Source organism: Tupaia chinensis, unplaced genomic scaffold (genome assembly GCF_000334495.1).
Source record: "Tupaia chinensis unplaced genomic scaffold, TupChi_1.0 Scaffold000093_1, whole genome shotgun sequence".
Classification (NCBI taxonomy): domain Eukaryota; kingdom Metazoa; phylum Chordata; class Mammalia; order Scandentia; family Tupaiidae; genus Tupaia; species Tupaia belangeri.
This window is the reverse complement of record NW_006159555.1, coordinates 10,345,535-10,365,478: the sequence shown is the minus strand read 5'-3', so window position 1 is coordinate 10,365,478 and position 19,944 is coordinate 10,345,535. Positions and strand designations below refer to the sequence as shown.

Below are 19,944 nucleotides of genomic sequence, written 5' to 3'. Positions count from 1 at the left end.
TACCAGCTCAAAACAATGAAATATAATAAAGAACTCAAATCCATATGGGAACTTAATATCCTAAAAGTGGCTTTATGTATCATCTTGAGAAGGAGGAAATGTAAGGTTAATGGTTCAGGGAAAACTAGTTCTCTTGAAGAGTTAGCGCTGGATCTCTGTCAAATATACACAGACGGATGAACATACACAGATGGATTAAAGACCTAAACATAAAAAGTAAAACAATAAAATTAAAAGAATTTCAATCAAAACAGCACAAATTATAGCCTACAGCAGAGGCAGACAGTAGAGTACTTGTGCATAACACTGGGGTCATATGGGAAGCCTAAGTTCAGATCCAGGGTTGACCTGATATTCTGGTAGCACCTAAGTGAGCACATGATCCCAGCTACCTGGGCAGCTGGAAAAGAATGGCAGGGCAGCAAGACCTTATAGAAGATAGCTCTCCCCCCACCCCCACCTCTCTCTTTCTCTTCTGAAAGAAAATAATAAACAGTAAAAGAAAATCATGTGAAAATAAGCTCAGAAAATATTTCTGAGAAAGATGACATTTTAACAAGTGAGATATGGGCCAGCTGGTGGCATGGTGGTTAAGGTAGATGAATCCCACATGGCTGACTATGCAGATAAAGTCCTACAAGTGTGAGTGTCCAAAATTCTAAAGGCAGAGAGAAATGGAAGAAAGGGGATTATAGTGCAGTGAGTCTATCCCCCATGAGTGTACATGCCTGCTCAAAATTTTGAAGAATGGAGAAGGGATTATGATGTGGCCACTCTCCCCTAGGGGTGATTTCACACTTTCCCTCTGTCTCTCTCGAGTAAATGCATGCACCTTAACCTTATGGCAAAAACATGAAAAAAATTTTACTTATACATGTGGAAGAAAACTACCAAGTACAGATATTTTTCCCCCCAAAGGGCACATACACGAACCAGAGACGGACAGAAAGGGAGAAACACCTCCCAGTAGGGCATAGTTCCCTCCCCTCCAGTCCTCCATCGTACTGGGATTTAGAACATGCACATGTATCTCCCCCCCATTGTGTTTTTCAAGCTGGGATTAGAACTGTAGTTGGCCATGTGGGATCTGTCTCCCTAGACCACCAGGCTCTGGGGCTAGCCTCCAACAGCACCGTTTTTTGTTTGTTTGTTTTAATGGTTTTTGCCATAGGGTATATGTGCTTGCTGGAGACAGTGACAGGAAAAGTGAGAAATCAACCCCTGAGAGGATGGCGTTGATGCAATTCCTGCTCCTTCATTCTCCTCCTGAGATTTTGGGCCATGCACATGTATCCCGTGATTTTCAAGCCTCCAGGTCTGGGACTCAAACCATGTGGCCATGTTGAAGTCCAGCACCATAACCACCACACCTCCTCCTAGACCCAAAAGTACATATTTTTAAAGACAGAAAATATAAATCACTGATAAAACAGTAAATACATACATCCACACACCATTCACTCCTGCTCTCCCATAGGAAAGGACAAAGCCACAAAGAGAAAAACAGTTCAACCGTCTTAGAAAGCAAGGAGTGGGACCAGCGTAATGGCTATGTTGCTGAACTCCCATGCAGCCAACCGCGATTTGACTCCCAGACCCGGTGGCTTAAACTAACGCCAGGTACGTAGTGCCTGCGTGCCCAAGATCCCGAGAGGAGAACGGAGGAGAAGGGATTGAGCCGTCGCCATCCCCACTGAGGGGTGATTTCTTGCTTTCTGTCTCTCTGTCTCTCTCTTTCTGGCGAGTGCACACGCCCTATGGCAAAAACTCTCAAAAAATAAAAAATAAATAAAAGAAAGAAAAAAAGAAGTTAGAGTATGGATGTCTCCTGGCCCAGTCTCCCAAAATTATTCCAAAGAATCTGGCAGTAACTAACCATGCCTAAAATCGCTGCCAATGCCTGGAAGTCAGCACTTCCAGGTCTGTCCTCATTTATAGTTCTACTGATGTAAACAACTGCCACCAGGTGGCAGCAAGCTTCAGACAGTACCAGGTCAGACATGTATCATGTAACTCCAGGCTAGCTAGAGATAACGCTAGCTTGTATTTCTATGATTGAAAATTTTGAACCTCACCTATCTCATTATGGTGAAGTTTTACATACTATCAATCAGATAATTATCCTCAACATTCTAGAACATGACTTTATGGATTTAGATATTTTAATACTTTTTTGTTCTATCTAAATTTTCTATAATTTTTTTTGCAGAATATTTATTTAAGTAAATTGTTTAATATACAATTTCTCATTTTGGAAGTCCTTTATTGTAAATACAATTTTTCTTTCCTGATGAAAACAGCAGGCACAGTGATTACTCTGGACCATCACGTTGGATAAATTCAATTTCTTCTTGAGACACCAGTTTCCTTCTGTATTTCTGAGGTAAAGATTTTATTATTTCTGCCATGTCTGGTGGACCCTGACACATCAGCAAATCTGGTGATTCACTTCCCTTAGAATGCTGTGAAACTGCAGAAGAATGGGATGGCAGTCCTGCTGACCCCTGCTGATATGTTGGATTTAGGATTGTCTCTTCTGTCAGAAAACCTTATTAATGACCTATGTGGCTTCACTACCTGCACGACCCTGCTGATAGATGCCATCTTGCTGTCCATCATGACCCCAGAGAAGGCAATATTTTAATACTTTTATATATAGTATTGTTATATATTAAAATAAAGCAATACCATCATACCAATGTAATTTGCATGTATAATGAACATTTTATTTGAATGCACATTATTACCCATTTAATTAAAAAAACAAGTCAACAGGGCTAATACTGGAAACATAGAAAGGGGAGTATTTATAGGACATTTATGAAGTTTCAAAGTACTTCCCAACAAAACACTCATTAATTACAAAGAGTAACTTTATAGTGGAGAAACCTGGTAGCCAACCCCTAAGTGACCAAAGTGGACACCACCAATAATGAGACAAATCAAGATCATGTACAACCTGAAAAGAATATGACAAACATGAAGAAATTTATAAACCAAACATCCTAAAAACCTGCAACTGTTAAAAACTATCGAGGTGATGAAAGCCTAGGAGAAGACAAAGAAATGACTATAGCCTGAAAGAGTCTATAAAGACAGAACAACCAAAAGTAATACATGATTTTTTTTTTGAGAGGTTTTCGCTATAGGGCGTGTGCACTCACCAGACAGACAGAAAGCAAGAAATCACCCCCCCAGGGGGGATGGCCACACCGCAATCCCTTCTCCTCCATTCTCCTCTCGGGATCGTAGGCATGCACACGCACGCGCCTGGCGTAAGTTTTAAGCCACCAGGTCCGGGACACGAACCGGTTTCAAGCAGTTGGGTCCAGGACTCAAACCACAGTCTGCCATGTGAGAGTCAAGCGGCTTAGCTGTTACACCACCTGCTGGCCCCACACTTTTGGCTTTTTTTTTTTAGAGGTTTTTGCTATAGGGCGCGTGCGCTTGCCAGACAGACAGAGATAGAAAGTGAGAAATCACCCCCCAGGGGGGATGGCCACACCGCAATCCCTTCTCCTCCATTCTCCTCTCGGGATCTTGAGCACACACACACACACGTGCCCGGCGTAAGTTTTAAGCCACCAGGTCCAGGACGCAAACCGTGGTCGACTACATGGGAGTCCAGCAACAGCCATTATGCTAACTGCTGGTCCCCCTTGACTTTTTAAAATTATCTATGTCAGTTTTTATAAATAAAAAATACATTTTATGAAAAGAAGTGTCGAATCAGTAATGTGAGGATAGTAAGATACCTGGATTGGCAGGATTTGGAAATGCCACTTTTTAGAAATTATTTAATTTTATTTACTATTATTTTTTAATTTGACCAGAGAGAGTAAGCCACCAGGTACAGGACTTGAATGGTTGACCACATGGGACTCCAATGCTACCTGCCAAATCCTGGAGGGGTAAATTTCAAAACAGTCAAGATTAAGCTATAAGTCAGAAATCCAGATAGGTAGATCAATTAAGTTCATCCTCATAAAGACACAGATGAAACTTGGTATTGCAAAGGGGCATCTAAATCATGAGTTCAGTAGCTCATGAGTTCAACTGATAATCATGGCATACTTGGTCTAGTATCATGGGATCAAGAAGGGTTATGGGGGACCACCAAATGGTGTAATGGTTATGTCACTGGACTCCCATGTAGTAGACCACAGTTCGAGTCCCAGACCTAATGGCTTAAAACTCACACGGGGAGTGTGTACGTTTGTGCCCAAAATCCTAAGAGAAGACTGGGGGAGAAGGGATTGCGGCAAGGCAACCCCCTCTGGGGGCCATTTCTTGCTTTCTCTCTCTCTCTGTCTCTCTGGCAAGCACATGTGCCCTATAGCAAAAATCTCTTTTAAAAAAGAAAAAGATATAGGTGATTGAGAAATGAAACATCTATGACAGCCTCATTCCCTGTCTCTGCAAAAACTATTACAGCTTATTAACATGTTAAACATCCTCAGAATCAGTGCATTCCTCGATCCCAGGAGTAATTTTGACTTGATTTTTACAATTCTTTTTTTTTTTTGGAGAGGTTTTTACTATAGGGCGTGTGCCCTCGCCAGAAAGACAGAGTCAGACAGAAAGCGAGAAATCACCCACCAGGGGGAATGGCCAAGCCGCAATCCCTTCTCCTCCATTCTCCTCTCAGGATCTTGGGCACGCATGCGTCCGTGCCCGGCATGAATTTAAGCCACCGAGTCCAGAACTCAAATCGCGGTCGGCTACATGGGAGTCCAGCAACATAGCCATTTCACTAACTGCAGGTCCCTTGATTTTTACAATTCTATATCCTCAGCTCCAATTGAATCCTAAATGGTATAATTACCAGACTCCAATCCCTTTCCTCAAACTTTCTCTTTTCTCATACTACTGTGTGCCCTGACTCTGATTCCAAAGTTCTTGTTCTAAAGTATATTTAGTTTTTGCTTGCCACGGCCAATATCTCTTTTAAAGACTACTCTCTCACAAACACCAGCAGCCAGGGTCTATCATCTTATACAACTGACTGACAAACCTCTGTGTGAACACACAAGCATCCTAATCAGGTAGGCATAGCAAAATACAGCTAAGGTAAACAAGCATAACAAGCTGCAGAACAAAGAATACAAACTAATCTGTATAAGCTCAGACAAGCCACTTACTCACTATGAGATTTAGTTACCCACATATAGAACTCAGTCAATGACACTTAACCTCATTGGGTTGCTGTAAGAAATACATAATAGGGGACCAGCAGGTGACATAGTGGTTAAAGTGGTGAACTCTCACAAGGCTGACCACAGTTCAAATCTGAGACCCAGCAGCTTGAAATCCACTCTGGGCATGTGTGTGTGTGCCAAAATCCCGAAAGAAGAATGAGGAAGAGACTGTGGCATGGCCATCCCCCCTGGTGGGTGATTTATCCCTTTCTCTCTGCTTCCAACAAGTGCATGTGCCCTATAGCAAAAATCTCTCTAAGAAAAGAATAATAATTCTCTCTAAAAACAAAAAAGGACCCTATGAGTCAGTTATTATCATCAAACCCGTATAACAAAAAGTTTTAGAAACTTGCATAGGCTCACACAGTCTGGATATCACTTATATTAAATAGGTATATATTTACCTATCTATTTACACAAACACACACACACACACACACAAACATATAGTTATAACTAACCCATCTCCCTTAGCACAAGGCAGGGCATGTGTTAATTACTCAATAAACAGTAGACAGTGTTATGTTTGTAGTTCTCTGTACAGTTAGTTTTTGGGGTTTTTTTGTGTTTTTTTTTTTTTTTTTTAGAGATTTGCTATAGGGCGCATGTGCTTATGGGAGAGACTAAGAGAGACAGAGAGAAAGCGAGAAATCAGCCTCCCCTCACCGGGGTGGGGTGGATGGCTACACCAGAATCCTTTCTCCTCCATTCTCCTTTTAGGATTTCGGGCATGCACGTACATGCACCTAGCCTAAGTTTTAAGTCGCCAGGTCCAGGACTCAAACCAGGGTCAACTACGTGGGAGTCCAGCGACGTAAACATTATGCCATCTTCTGGTCCCCAGCCTAGATAATTTTCTCATTTTAAGATAAGACTTCTCAAAGCCTGAACACTGCTTTAACTAAAATTTTAAATTTCCTGAATAGGTCATTTAACAGGACTGTTTTTTCTTTATGTGAGATTGGCTCATTTTAAGCAGTTTCATTTCAATCATGTTGGCAAGCCTAGTGCCAAGCCTAGAAATTTCTCCACCCTAACTCATCCTAAATAACAACATATACTACTAAATAATAACAGTACATTACCAAGTCATGATATTTAGCAAAAGGGTTCAACAACTGCCTCGATCATCATCAGATCAAGGGTGAAAAATCTCCATAGATGCTAAAAAGGCATTCAAAAAGTTCAACATTCAATTCTTGACTTTTTTAAATAAAAGGTTAGGATTCTTAATGAATAAAGTACATATGCCTAACCTAAAACTAAATAGAATGTTTAATAAATAAAACAAGCATTCTCGGTAAGTCAGGAAAAAGGATTTTTTTTTTTATCATAAGTTATTTAACATTACTCTGTACATATTAGCTAGCGCAATTAGAACACAAAAAAAGGTAGAAAGAAGAATTAAAACTATCACAACTTTCAAATTATATGCTTTATTTGGCAATCTAAAAAGAACCCACTGGAAAATTATCACAAAATGGTAATGGAATCCAGGTAGGGTGCTGGTATACATTAACACAATAAACTTAACAGAATGCCCACATAACAATATCCACTTAGAAAATATAAGAAAACGTCCTATTTAAAACAGCAACATTGGGGGGCCAGCAGATGAAATGGTGGTTAACATGTTAGAGTCCAGGACTGGCAGGTGTAGAGGTGTTAAGGGCGCTGGACTCCCATGGCTGACCACGGTTCAAGTAACAGACCTAGCAGCTTGCTTTCTAACTATCACTCTCTCTCGGGTAAAACTGAATACTATTACTACTTCTACTATTACTCATAATAATAAATAATAAATAAAATTTAAAAAATAAAATAAAAGACGCTTGATTCCCACATGGCCAACCACAGTCAAGTACTGGACAGGGTGGCTTAAAAATCATGCCAAGAACATGTATGTGCATGCCCAGAATCCTAGGATGAAAATGGAGGAGAAGGGAATACAGTGTGGCCATCTCCCCTAGTGAATAAATTCTCTCTCTCTCTCTCTCCAGTGAATGCACACGCCCTATGGCAAAAAACAAAAATAGCAACATGGAGCAGCTTCATGGTTTGGTGGTTAAGGCAGCTAGATTCTACAACCTCAGTCCCAAAAGCTTATAAAACACGCTGGTGGGAACCAGCAATTAGCGTAATGGCTATGTCGCTGGACTGCCATGTAGTCAACCTCAGTTCAAGTCCCGGATCCAATGGCTTAAACTCATGCTGGGCGCGTGTGTGTATGTATGCCCAAGATCCTGAGAGGAAAATGGAGGAGAAGGGATTGCTGTGTGGCCATCTCCCCAGGGGATGATTTCTCGCTTTCTGTCTCTGTCTCTCTCTGTTTTTCTGAAAAGCACACGAGCCCTATAGCAAAAATCTCTCTCATGATTTGAAAGAAGAAATAGACACTTTATTATAAAACACGCTGGTGGGAACCAGCAATTAGCGTAATGGCTATGTCGCTGGACTCCCACGTAGTCGACCGCGGTTCGTGTCCCGGACCCGGCGGCTTAAAACTCACGCCGGGCGCATGTGCGTGCGTGCCCAAGATCCCGAGAGGAGAATGGAGGAGAAGGGATTGCGGCGTGACCATCCTCCCTGGGGGATGATTTCTCGCTTTCTGTCTCTATGTCTCTCTCTGTCTGTCTGGCGAGCGCACGCGCCCTACAGTGAAAATCTCTCCCAAAAAAAAAAAAAAAAATCGTTCCCTTTTTTCTATTGACAAGTCACAATTTTATATATCTGTGGGGTATGTCATGTTCTGACATGTATACAATATGGAATTAATAAATCAAGCTAATTAACTTAACCATTACCACACCTGATTAGTGGTGAGACATTTGAAATTTCACTATTATTTTGAAATATGCATTATTGACTACAATCACCCTACTTTTGAAACTGATCTCAAAACCTTCCCTAGTCTACCTGAAACTGTGTACTTTGACAAAGAACTCTGTTTTCATTCCCTCTCCCTCAGCCTTTTTAGGAGCCTCAGCCTCCTAAGCACTTTCGACTCTTAAAAGTTGAAGTTAGGGGGAAAAAAAAAAGTTGAACTTAGATTCCATATATGCAGTATCTGTCTTTCTGTGCTTGGCTTATTTCACTTAGCATAATGTTTTCTAGGATCATCCACACTGGCACAAATTATTTCCATTGTGTATACATACCACATTTTGTTTATTTATTCATATGTTGACAGACACTTAGGCTAATTCCTTATCTTGGCTATTGTGATTAATGCTGCAATAAATATGAGAATACAGACATCTCTTCAACATACTGATTTCAATTCCTTTGGAAATATGCCAAGAAGTGGGATTACTGGATCAACTGATAGTTCTATTTTTAGTTTTTGGAGGAACAGCCACACTACTCTCCCTAATAACTATATTACTTTATATTCTTGCCAACAATGTATAAGAGGTTCTCTGAATCCTAATCAACATTTTTCTTTTGTTTTAGGTTTTATGCCATATGGGATATACGCTCACTGAAGAGAGACAGTGAGAGTGAGAGTGGTCAAGGGGGGATGGCCACACAGCAATCCCTTGCCCTCCATCCTTATCTCAGAATTTTGGGTGTGCGCGCACACGTGCAAACACAACTTAATTTTCTTTTTTTTTAAAGAGGTTTTTGTCATAGGGCACATGCACTTGAAGAGAGAGACAGTAAAATGGAAAGTGAGAAATTGCCCCCCAGGGGGGGTGGCCAAACCACAATCCCTTCTCCTTCATTCTCCTCCTAGGATCTTTGGAATGAACACACACATGCCTGGCTTGATTTTCAAGCCACTGGGCCCAGGATTCAAACTGTGATTGGCCATGTGGGAGCCCAGCAATGTACCTACTACGGCACATGTTCCTGGCATGATTTTCAAGTCACCAGATCCAAACTTCCAACAATGGTCAACCATGCTGGACTCCAACAACTGCTAGACACTCAATATTTATTTTTCATCTTTCTGGTAAAAGCCATTCCAACAGGTACTAAGTGGTACCTCACTGTAATTTTAATCTGTATTTTCCTAATGATTAGTGATGTTGAGCATTCTGCCATGTGACTGTTAGCAATTTATGTACCTTTTTTAAAAAACCTAATTTACTGGGGGCTAGCAGGTGGTGTGGTGGTTAAGATGCTGGACTCCCACATAGCCAACTGTGGTTCGAGTCCCAGACCTGGTGGCTTGTTTTCTCACTTTCTCTTTTTCTCACTCTTTTTGGTCCATTTAAAAATAAATAAATAAATAATTGGGACCAGCAAATGGCGTAGTGGTTAAGGTGCTGGACACTCCCACATGGCTAACCATGGTTTGAGTCCCAGACCTGGTGGCTTGCTTTCTCAATTTCCCTCTCTCTCTTTCTGTATGTGTTTCTGGTCAAATTAAAATAAATGAATAAATAAATAAATAAAATAATATTTATAAAATTAGATAAAGAAATAATTTTAAAAGAATTACTTAACTTTATTTATCTTTCATTTGACCAGAAAAGAACAGACAGAGGAGAGAGAGAAAGAGGGAAGGAGAGAGAGAGGGAGGAGGGAGGGGAAGTGAGGGGAGGAAGGAGGGAGGGAGGGAAAGTGAGAAAGCAAGCCATCAGGTCCGGGACTGGAACCAAGGTCAGGCATGTGAGAGTTCAGGGCCCTTAACCCCCACACCATCTGCTGGCCCCAAGAAATAATTTTTTTAGAGATTTTTGCTATAGGGCACGTGCACTCGCCAGAAAATCAGAGAGAGACAGAGAGACAGAAAGTGAGAAATCACCCCCCCGGGGGGGGGGGGGCCGTGGCCATGCCGCAATCCCTTCTCCTCCATTCTCCTCTTGGGATCTTGGACACACACACACACACACACACACACACATCCAGCATGAGTTTAAGTCACTGGATTCGGGACTTGAACTGCGGCTGACTACATGGGAGTCCAGCAACATAGCCATTACACGAACTGCTGGTCCCAATCATTTTCTTAAATTAATTTACTGGGACCAGCAGATTGCATAATGGTTACATCGTTGGACTGACATGGTCAACCACAGTTTGAGTACTGGATCCGGTGACTTGAAACTCATGCCAGACACATGTACATGCATGCCCAAAATCCTGAGAACAGAGGAGAAGGGACTGCGGCACAGCCATTAACTCACAGGGGTGATTTCTCACTTTGGCAAGCACACGTGCCCTGTAGCAAAAATTTCTCAAAAAAAAAAAAAAAAAGCTAATTTATTTATTTCTCCTGAGAAAGAGAAAGGGAAAAAAACTCAACAGGGTCCTGATGGTGCAAAACCACATGCAGCCTTTATCCAGCCCGTGGACAATTATCTGTCCTATGTACTTAGAGAGTTCTCCAAACTTAAACCATGAACCTTCATGTGGACAACTTTATAAAACACTGTGTTTTGCGATTCCACCACTGTCTTTGCCCCAGTATGTCTTCTTTCATTCAGGTCCTCTGCCAATTCTTTTTCATTTTTTTCTTTTTAAAGAGATTTTTGTTGTAGGGCTTATGAGCTCACCAGAGAGAGAGAGAAGGCAAAAAATCACCACCCCCAGGGGATATGACCATGCCTCAATCCCTTCTATTCTCCTCTTGGGATTTTGGGTATGCACACACACGCCCCATGTGAATTTCAAGTCACCAGGTCAAGGATTCGAACAGCAATCGACCAGGAGGGAGTCCACTGTGGCCCTTTGCTAATTTTTAAATCAGGTTTTCTTTTCATTGCCAGAGGGTGCACTTGCCATAGAAAAAAAGTACTCTCCAATGTGGTGTGGTCATGCCACAATCCTTTCCCCTCCATTTCTCCATTCCATCATGATTTTGAGCATACACACATACACACACACACACTCCCAGGGTGTTTCTGTCAAGCCACTGTGGATGGGATTCAAACTACAGTTAGCATGTGAATGGATTCAATTTCCCATGCATAGCACAAAACCACTGTGCTACTGGGCTGGCCCAGGGTTGTTCTCTTATTATTGAGTTGCTTCAATCTCATATATTTTGGATATTAATCCTACGTAAAATGTGTGGTTACAAATATTTTCTCCTTTTTTTTTTGGAGAGGTTTTCACTATATGGTGCGTGTGCTCGCCAGACAGACAGAGAGAGACAGAGAGACAGAAAGCGAGAAATCACGCCCCGGGGGGATGGCCATGCGGCAATCCCTTCTCCTCCATTCTCCTCTCGGGATCCTGGGCACACACGCACACGGCGTGAGTTTTAAGCCACCGGGTCCGGGACGCCACAGCGGTCGACTACGTGGGAGTCCAGCAACATAGCCATTATGCTAACTGCTGGTTCCCTCTCTATCACTTTTTATCACACTTCCTTTCTATCACTCTTTATCACTATCTCTCCCTTCCCCATCACTCTCAACTAACTTCCTTATCACTCTCAACTTCTCTGGCTTTCAGAGACAAACCAACAAGGAGAAAAAAAAAAAATACAGTGTTGAAACTGTATATGGATATCCACAAGCAAAGAAATATATCTGTACATAGGTCTTCCATTCTGGACACAAGTTAACTAAAGATGGATCACAAACCTAATGTAAAACATGAAATCTTAAAATTCTTAGAAGATAACATAGGAACAAATACAGATGGCCCTGGGTTTGCTGATGAATTTTTAAAGATATGCCTAGGACATGAACGAAGAAAACTGATAAACTTAAGTTCACTAAAATTAAAAACATGTTTGGGGTCAGCATATGGCATAGTGGTTAAGGTGCTGAACTTCCAAATGGCAGACCAGGGTTTAAGTCCCAGACCTGGCATCTTGAAAAATCACACCAGGTGCATGTGTGTGTGTGCCCAAAATCCCAAGAGGAGAAAAAAAAAGAGAAGGGACCTCTACATGGCCATCCCCCGCAATGGATGATTTTTCACTTTCTCTCTCATTGTTGCATGCACATGCTCTCTTTCTCTTTTTCCAGCAAGCACATCTACCCTATGACAAAATCTTAAAAAAAAAAATTTTAAATATGCCCTATGGAAGAGAATTATGAGACAAAACACAAACTGAGATAAATTATGTGCAAAAGGAATACCCAGGGAAAAAATAATCTGAAACAGAAAAAGAACTCTTTAAACCCCAAAATTAGTAAACAACCCAATTTTAAAAACACTCAAAAGATGGGGCCAGCAGATAGCGTCATAGTTACTTCACTGGATTCCCACACAGCTGACTGCCATTCCAGTAGCAGATCCAGCGATTTAAAACTCAAGTGAGGTGCATAAGCATGCGTGCCTAAAATCCTAAGAGAAGATTGGAGGAAAAGGGACTGCGGCATGGCCATCCCACCTGGGGGGTGATTTCTCGCTTTCTGTTTGTCTCTGTCTCTCCAGCGAACGCACGAGCCATAGAGCAAAAATCTCTCTCAAATAAAAAAAAAATAAAAGATGAGGCCAGTAGGTAGTGCAGTGGTTAAGGTACTGGGTTCCAAAGAGCTAACCACCTAGGATCGAGTCTGACTCAGTGGCTTGAAAAATCACACTGGGCTGGGGTGGCAGGGGGCGTGATGATTAAAGGCGTTGGACTCCCACATGGCTGCCTGCAGTTCAAGTCCTGGACCTGGCGGCTTGCTTTCTCACTTTCCCTCTCTGTCTTCCTCTGCCTCTCTCTGATCAAACTGGAAAATAATAATAATAAAGTTAAATAAAATAATTCTTAAAAAAAAAAAAAAGAAAAAAGAAAAGAAGAGAAAAGAAAAGAAAAAAAAGAAAAAGAAAAGAAAAAGAAAAAGAAAAGAAAAGAAAAATCTCACCGGGCACATGTGACTGTGTGCCCAAAATCCTGGAAGGAAAATGGAGAAGGGACTATGGCATGACCATTCTCCCTGGGGGGTCATTTCTCACTTTCCCTCTCTCTGTCTTGTCTCTTTTCAGCGAATACAAGTGCCTTATGGCAAAACCTTTAAAAAAAAAAAAAGTCAAAAGATCTGCACATCTCACTAACAAAGATATACAGAGGGCAAATAAGCATATGAAAGATTATTAACATGTTATTAGAACTGCAAATTAAAATGAGTTAACAATATACACCTAGTAGAATGTTTAAAATCCAAACCACAGACATCATCAAATGGTAATGTGGATAGATGTGGAGTATCAGGAATTCTCATTCATTACTGGTGAGAATGCAAACACCACTCTGATAGGAGGTAGTGTCTTATAAAATTAAACATTCTTGGGGCTGGCAAATGGAGTGGTGGTTAAGGGTGCTATACTTCTATGTGGCCGACCACGGTTCAAGTCCTGGACCTGGTGGCTTGCTTTCTCACCTTCCCTTTTTCTGTCTCTCTCACTCTGTCCCTCTCCGGTCAAAATTAAAATAAATAAATAAATAAGTAAGTAAGTAAGTAAAATGAATGAATAAATAAAGTTAAAATAATTTCAAAAAATAAATTTAAAAAAGAATGTTTAATTTTTTAAAGAATTATTTTATTTTTTTAATTTGACTAGAAAGGAACAGAGTAGGGGGGTGGAAAAGGAATTATTTTATTTTATTATTATTATTTTTTAATTTGTCTAGAGAGGAACAGAGTCGGGGGGTGAGAAAGGAAGCCACCAGGTCCAGGACTCAAACCAGAGTCAGCCATGTGGGAGTCCAGCACACTTAAGCACCATGCCACCTGCTGGCCCCTAAAACTAAACATTCTTACCCTATTACTATACAATCCAGTAATCAATCATGCTCCTTGATACATGAACTGTATCAAAAACTTGCATCCAGGGAACCAGCAGTTAGCGTAATGGCTATGTCGCTGGACTCCCACATAGTCAACCGTGGTTCATGTCCCGGACCCGGTGGCTTAAAACTCACACCGGGCGCGTGTGCATGCGTGCCCAAGATCCCGAGAGGAGAATGGAGGAGAAGGGATTGCGGCGTGACCATCCCCCCTGGGGGATGATTTCTCGCTTTCTGTCTCTATGTCTCTCTCTGTCTGGTGAGCGCACACGCCCTACAGTGAAAATCTCTCCAAAAAAAAAAAAAAACTTGCATCCACACAAAAACTTGTGTGTAAATGTTTATAGTCAACTTTATTTATAATCACCAAAACACAGAAGCAACCAAGATGTCCTTCAATCGGTAAAAGGATATAAACTATAGTGTACCCAAACAACAGCTATCAAGCCACTAAAAGACATGGAGGAATCTTAAGTATATATTACTAAGTGAAAGTCAACCTGCAAAGGTTACATACTACATGATTCCAACTACATGATATTCCGGAAGGGGCAAAACTATGAATACAATAAAAAGATCAGTGATTACCAGGGACTAGAGAAAGGGAGGGATGAATAAGTGGAGGACAAGGGGTTTTTAGGGCAGTAAAACCATTCTATATGATCCTGTAATTGTGGATACATGCCATTATACATCTGTCCAAACCCCAAAAAAAAGGTACAACACTGTTCAATTCACTCCAGGGTGTATAAGAGGAAACTAATATAAACCACAGACTTTGTTTCATAATGATGTGATAGTGTTGGCTCATTGACTGTAACTTCTATACTAAACTAGGGTATAGAGGCTAGAAAAATTACAAAAATAATATATTTTTAGTTTACCATTTTTAAATTTTTTTAAAGAATTATTTATCATCTTTATTTTTCAATTTTGACCAGAGACAGAGAAAAAGAGAGAGAGAGAACAAGCCACCAGGTCCAGGACACGAATCGCAATCAGCTATGTGGGAGTCCTTTAGCCACCACACCAACTGCCAGCCCCATTCTTTTTTTTTTTTTTTTAAATAATTGCCAGAGGGCACGTGTGCTCACCAGAGACAAAGATGGAGAAGGCACCCCCCAATGAGGCGTGGTCATGTTGTAAACCCTTCTGCTCCAATTTCTCCATCTTATCAGGATTTGGGGAATGCACACACATTTGCCCAGCAAATTTTTCAAGGTGCCAGGGCCAGACTTGAACTACAGTCAGTCATGTGAGATCTAGCTCTCCTAACCACTAAGGTACAAGAATGGCTTCAGATGTTTTTCTTTATTCATCTTACAGCATATCCACATAAAAGAGACATACACACACAGAGACAAAGTACCATCTGCCTTAACCACCATGCTACTGTCTGAACCCCTAAGTCTTTTTTTTTAAATAATTATTTTACTTACATTTATTCATTATGTTATTTTTGATTTGATAAAGAGACTTTGGAAATCTATGAAAGTAACAAAAACCATTTGAAGTAAAATTTCCAAAAAAAGAGAACAGCCTTTCTTTGGTGAGTCAAAAAACTGATGACCTTTTTCTTCTGGGGAACAGTGGCCAATCTGCTGATGTAAGCTGGAAAAAATCAGTCTGGGCACAGACAGAGGAATTCAACTAAGAGAAACCAGTATAAGTTTTGGTAGTCGCACAGAGTTGGAATGAAGAATTTAGAAGTGCTTAAAACAAATAGTCAATTTTCCCTAAAGAGAATTTGCTGGTTCTATGCCATTGACACAAAAACACTACCTCTTTTAAGATTCAGAGCTGCACGATGTCAGAGCCTAAAAAACTAAGCTTAAAAAAAAAAAAAGGATGAGCTCAAAGCCTCTGAACAGAATTTCAAAGCTGAAATGAAACAGGTTCACCTCTCTCATTCAAGTCCAGAAGTGGAAAACTAGAGGCACAAGGACAATCAGAGAGGGAGGATAAGTCTTATAAAAACTGTAACCAGTCACAATCTCAGTTTCTCAATCAATCATTGACTGGTTTAGGTAAAAAGTCCCAAACTGTACCTACCTTATAGAGTAAAGAGATCTTTGGATGAAGGTATCATTTTAGCCTCTGTGACTCTTTCATACACAGAATCTGGCTATAATAATAATAAAAATAAAAAATAAACCAGTAAATATGAAGAGGCAGAATGATGACTCCTAATCAAGAGAAGAAAAGGCACAAATCCACAGACGATCCAGTTACTGGATTTAGCAGAAAAGGACTTTAACATGATTATGACTAATGTTAAAAGAAAAAATATATATATAAAATGAATGTTTGAAATTAGTTTCAACAGAAAAGTGAAATCTATTTCTTTTTTTGAAATAATTATTCTATTTATTTATATATTTATTTATTTAAACTTGACCAGAGAAGGATGGAGTGAAAGAGAGTAAGTTAGTGTGAGAGAGAGAGCGAGCGAGCAAGCCATCAGAACTCAAACCACAGTCAGCCGTGTGGGAGTCCAATGCCCTTAACTACCACCACCTGCCTGCCCCAGGAATCTATTTTTTTTTAAAAGGGATTTTTGCAGGACCTGCAGATGGCATAATGGTTACGTTGCTGGACTCCCACACAGTCAACCACAGTTCAAGTCCCGGACCCAACAGCATAAAACTAACACCGGGTGCATATGCATGCATGCATGCCCAAGATCCTGAGAGGAAAATGGAAGAGAAGGGATTGTGGCATGGCCATCGCCCTGGGAGGTGATTTCTTGCTTTCAGTCTATGTCTCTGGCGATTTTTGCTATAAGGTGCATGCGCTCACTGGAAAGACAGAGAGACTCAAAAAGCATGCCAGGTACACATGCTTAGTGTGCCCAATATCCCGAGAGGAGAATGGAGAAGGGATTGTGGTGTGGCCATCCCCGGGGGATGGGGGGGGGTCTCACTTTCCTTCTCTCTCTGTTTCTGGAGCACACACGCGTCCTATATCAAAGCTAACTAACTAATTTATTCAATTTCTAAATGAAAGTCACAAAACAATAACTTGAAAGTGTTCAAATGCAAAAACCATGACAGCCTAGAATCCTATACCCAGCAAAAAAAAAATTTTTTTTAAATAAAGCAAAATAGGGGTCAGGTAGTGGTGTGACGGTGATATAAATGGACCCACATGGGAAAGGTGCTGGGACCCTATTCACATCCTGGGACCTCCCTAAACATGGATCACGATGTAGGAACCCTGTTGAGAATGCTTCCTTCTCCCATCTATCCCCTACTTCTTATGGAATAAACTTTCACTAGAAAAGAAAATATGTGGTTAAACATTAAAGAGTACTATCTGTGATATGTGAAAATTATATGAAATTAAAATTTCACCATCCATAAATGAAGTTTTATTGAGACACATCCATGCTCGTTAGTTGATAATTTATCTGAGGTTGCTTTAGTGTTCCAATAGCAAAGTTAATGGTAAATGGACACCATAAGTGATGTAGTGTTGAGTGTTTTGAATACCACATGTATTGCTATAATGGGACATTTAAAATTTACTTTTTATTATAATTGTATAACCCATCACATCAAAGGAAAAAAGAAGTGGACTTCAGATGTCACTTTTAGACACAGTGGAATGTTTTATTTTGTCATCAAATTAAATGACAAAACTTGTGTTTATTATACAATGGTACTCTTAATGATGCTAAAAGATAGACATTACTAGATTGTACTCATCACAACAGTTTCCAACTCATAGGAAAACAGTCATAAAAATAAAATTTTAAATGAAATATCTCATCACAGCAGAATTTTTTCATAAAATAAAAACTGAAAATAAGTACCAGCAAGTGATGTGGAAGTTGAAGCAGGGGGATCCCAACTCTACAGTTTGAGTCCCAGACCCTGTAGCTTGAAAATCATGCCAGAGCGTGCTCAAAATCCCAAGAGGAAAATGGAGGAGAAGGGACTGTGGCATGGTCATCCCTCTTACAGGGGTGATTTCTCACTCCCCCAACTGCTCTCTCCAGTGAGCACACACATACTTTAAAACACACATACACACACACAACTAAACTAGGTTAACCAGTGACTCATTTGTTAGCTTAGTAAAGAGAGCTGTTCAATGATGGCAAAAGTTAAATCATGTTTGATTACAAGAACTGTGTTCCAGAGAAAATAAACTTATTTATTTAAATAATCAAATTTATTAGTTTTTTGGTGAAAATAGTTGCTCAAGTTGAGGCCACTTGAAAGCAACATGGAAGTGTTTAAATAAAGCTTCATTTATGGATGGTAAAATTTTAAGCAACATATAGCTGATTAAATAACAAGTCAAATGACTTTGGGTAGTTTTCTGTGACTCTAGATGAGTCAGCATATTACAGATAAAACACAGTTGTTGTTTACAGGAGCAGTCAATATAGACTTTAAAGTGACTGAAGAATTAACCCCTATGAATCAATGTTTGGAAACTCTACAGGCAAGAACATTTCCAAACATGACAGAACACTAACTCAATATAACCTGAAGTGAAATCTGCTAAGAAACATGGAAACTGATCATAGTAAAAAAAATTATGTGTGTGTATGGAGGGGGAGGGACGGCAAGTGGCGTGGTGATTGAGGGTGCTGGATTCCCAAATGGTTGACCTTGGTTCGAGTCCTGGACCGAGCAGCTTGTTTTCTCACTTTCTCTCTCTCTTTCTCACTCTGTCCCTCTCTGGTCAAGTTAAAATAAAGTTAAATGAAAAATAATTCTTTAAACAAACAAACAAATTACCCTATGTGAAAATTTATTTTGTCATCAAATTAAATGACAAAACCTTGTGTTTATTATACAATGGCACTCTTAACGATGCTAAAAGATAAACATTACTAGATTGTACTCATCACAACAGTTTCCAACTCATAGGAAAAGTCATAAAAATAAAATTTTAAATGAAATATCTCATCACAGCAGAATTTTTTCATAAAATAAAAAAAGGTTTTTATTTGGATAAAACAGAAAAAGGTTTAGTTGGATAAAATAACAGAACTTAGGAAGATGTAAAATTAAAAGTGTATGACTACTCAATTGTATTATTCATCAGCAGACACTTTGCAGAAAATAGCTGAAGATATAATGCATTACTGGCCAGCAGTGCCAAAGGATAGAATTTCTTTTGCTTTTGTGGATTTAACCATCGGTAGTTCCCAAATAGCAACTAAAGGCCCTGACATGCCCTACACAATACAGTAGTTTGATCATTTGGCAACACAATCATGTTTTATTGTGATTTTTGAGCTCAGGGAAAGACAAATTTTTCTGAAGGAAAAGAAACACTCCTATAGAATATTAAATGGCTTTGGAAATTAGCTTTTGCTACAAACTCTAAATGTTTCTCTCTCTTGTTTTCTGTTTTGTTTTGTTTTTACTTTCAAGAGCAAGAGGCAGACAGAAAAAACTCCCAACAGTGTCTGCAATCCATCCACAACCAGCTCTGCAATACAACAAGCATGTGTACACCCAGTGGACCCAAAGAGGTCTCAGGATACAAATCTGGACCTTCCATGTGGATCAGTCTTAATGATCATCACATTTTACCACTGATGGCATATTACAGCCACCTAATGATTTTTCTTAATGAATTAAAACTAAAACTGTAAGGTAAAATAGCACATATATACAAAATAAACAAAGTCTAAAATATCTGGATGACAACTAGTGTTGTTAGACTCCTAAGTAATGTCAAACTGCTTCTATACACTTCTTGTGTCATCAACTTAAAATATGAAGTTGTCGTCATTCCTACCCACATTTGCTACAGATATGTTTTGAGTTCAAATTTTGGTTTGAGTAGTATTTTTTTTACTTTCTGCCGAATAAAATGTAAATAAACACATGATAAAATCCACTTAACTGTACAACTGAGGAATTCTACCTAACTTTCCATTGGAAATGATTAATCAGCTAAAAGGCAAACATTAGGAATCCTATAGGGGGCCAACAGGTGGCGTGGTGGTTAAGGGTGCTGGACTCTCACATGGCCAACTGCTGTTTGAGTCCTGAACCTGGCAGCTTCCTTTCTCACTTTCCTTCTCTCTCTCTCTCT

General features: G+C 40.0%; 1 protein-coding gene and 1 pseudogene across 2 annotated transcripts in view; both read right to left on the bottom strand.

Moving 5' to 3' along the window:
• Positions 1-19,944, bottom strand: part of UBE2R2 (ubiquitin conjugating enzyme E2 R2) — a 151,093-nt gene that overhangs the window by 84,839 nt on the left and 46,310 nt on the right. The window lies entirely within an intron of this gene.
• On the bottom strand, positions 2,287-2,621 carry LOC106734323 (28S ribosomal protein S36, mitochondrial pseudogene; annotated as a pseudogene).